The sequence below is a fragment of the Anopheles aquasalis genome, chromosome 2, assembly GCF_943734665.1.
Source record: "Anopheles aquasalis chromosome 2, idAnoAquaMG_Q_19, whole genome shotgun sequence".
Classification (NCBI taxonomy): Eukaryota; Metazoa; Arthropoda; class Insecta; order Diptera; family Culicidae; genus Anopheles; species Anopheles aquasalis.
In genome coordinates this window covers 77,085,647-77,088,146 of record NC_064877.1, presented here as the reverse complement: position 1 = coordinate 77,088,146, position 2,500 = coordinate 77,085,647, and the positions used below count along the sequence as shown (strand labels likewise).

At 50.4% G+C, this 2,500-nt stretch overlaps 1 protein-coding gene across 4 annotated transcripts in view; it reads left to right on the top strand.

The window, feature by feature from the left end:
- Positions 1-2,500, top strand: part of LOC126580724 (stress-activated protein kinase JNK) — a 47,898-nt gene that overhangs the window by 39,898 nt on the left and 5,500 nt on the right. The gene's annotated exons all lie outside the window — the stretch shown is intronic.

Sequence of the window (2,500 nt, the reverse complement as noted above, 5' to 3'; positions counted from 1 at the left end):
AAGTGTAATAAAGCGAGGCCGCCTGCCGTGCCTGCCTGTAATGTAACACAGTTTTCTAATTAAACAACGCCAAGAGGATGGCGACCAGGCCATGTCAGACCTCTGCCAGGGGCCAAACCAAAACAAACTCAAAACATACATACGTTCGTTACGATGCTCGCAGCACCGCATATCACCATCACCCTGCTGCAGTCTTCTACACGGCCCCAGCCAAGGCACGATTAATATTTCAAAAAGCGTACACCAGAAGTTGGTTCGGCCTGGCCCTGTCCCACATTCGAACTTTGCTAGTAGAGCTGATATCGAATTCCTCAAGCACGGAAAAGTCAAACTCTGAAATTGCTCATCACCAGTGGCTAGTGCCGTTTCCGCCCGCTAGTTGCCCTGAAATGTGCATTCTTCTACGACTTTTCCCCGTGCACGACTGTGTATGTGTGTTTTTCTGTACTCACGAATGGGGGGATTTGGCTTCTGGCCTTGCATTATGTTCGTTGGGGAGGGGGGGGGGGGGGCGGTGCGGCAGCTGATGAATAAGAAAGGAGAGCGCACCATTCCACGATGCGCGCATCACCAACGATCTCTGCCGGCGCGTGCAGAGGGCGAAACCATTTTCAATTATGCAGAAAGTTGAACCTACAACCGTCGACGTCGTCCTTATCCGATGCTCTCCGATGGTGCTCACCCCCTCTTCCCGTGCCCGGAGTCGTCCCGTTTACACTGCCGAATGGTTTACATTTGAACAGCGCACCGAATGTGCACCTTGGTTGGGTGGTGGCGAAGAAGAAGAATCAGAGAAAGACGAAGGAATGGAGGGTGGGGTGAAGGTGGTTTGTAAAGTTTGTTTTTGGGTTTTTAAAGAATGCTCCCTCGAGAAGCTTTAATAATTGTGCGTCGACGGCATTCGGTGTGGGTGTGGATTTGCTGTTGTGGAATTGAATTTTTAATGTTAACTACTGTGTGCCTTAGCGTAGTAGATGAAATTGCTAGAATTCTTACGTTTACTTTAGTTCAAAAACCAGTGCGGATGGCAAAGCAGGCCTACCATCCCGTCAACAAACATCCTCTAGCCAACATCTGTATCTCAAAAAATTTGAATGTTGAGCTTCTCGCCGAACTGAAATCATCATCATCATCGCTCTGCCGCTCGGGATTTCTCTGTCGTTCTCTGCGCTGGTCGGCCAAAGTTTTCCATTCCATTTCCCCGAACCCACCGCGGAGCGGAAAGATCGTTGACAAATATTAATATTGCCACATAAATCTTCGCTCAAAACGCCCGTGTACTGTACTACCTCGTGCAGGTTTGTCAGGCGAGTTCGCCCAGTCGACTCGTCGAGAGGCGCCTCCGGAGACAGCGAAGTTATTTCGTGTGTCTAATTTGCTAGGCACCGAGGCCACGAACTGGAGCGAAGCCACATAATGGCGCAAGCTGGAAGAATCGCGTTCTACCGTGATGCTGCTGTGCTCTCGTCGAAACAGCAGCAAACGGCAACGGAATGTGAACGGAGGCTTCTTGGGTGTGGGCATGGCTTCACGAAGTCGAGAAGCATCCCTACACGAGCTTGTACCTTGGAAATTGATGTTCGTTTATGCATGAATTCCCTTAGTACCGGAGCGGTGAATCCGGGCACGGGTTGAACTGCAAAAGCCCCATGTGTCCCGCCCCACGAGACACACAACCCGGTGCCGGTTTGCGGTTGGAGCAACTTTTCATGCATGAAATTTGTGTTGTGATGATAATAATAATTGTTATTATTTTTTGCATCTGCCCGTGTGTCCCGGTGGCTGCAAATGGAGTGATGGAGCACCATCAGATGCGGGCACACATGCACGGCTAGTTGCAACACCCTGCTCGGCATCTCGAGCAACTAGCCCTTGGGTGAAATTGGCTAAAAACTTTGCCACACACAAAATCCGGTACTAATCACCACTCCGATTCTTGTTATGTTGGCTCCTGATGCCAGAGAGTTGGGGATTTAAAAGGCTGTCTGTTTGCCTTTGCCTTCTTGCCATGCCGAGGGATTTAGTTTCATTCTGGGCCCCGGCGTACTGATAATGGTTGTTGGCTTAGAACGCCTGTCGCTACGCTCTTCCTGGTGCTGGTGGTGGTGGTGGTGTCTGTATGATATATCGCTCCCCTGGGAGAGCGGGAAACACACGTCAAAACACTATTTCATGTTGTTGTTCGAGCACAGGGATTAGGTTGCAGAATTGTTTACCGATTTGCATATGACAGGCACAGGCCTAGGACTAGACGCACGGTTATGTGGTCCATGATGTCGTCTGCTGCTCGCCTGAATAGTAATTAATCGCAAACAGGAGAGTAATTAAAAGGTTATTGCTCCATCACTAGCGCGGCCCGGCACCGTGTCTAATGACCTGGAAGCATAGATGCAGCAGCGACGTACCCTCAGACCGATGTGCCAATGCCGGCGGGATATGATTGAGCAAAGGCAAACCGGCAACCGAACTCTCCGAGTGCCGGGGTCCATTTTCCCGTCCA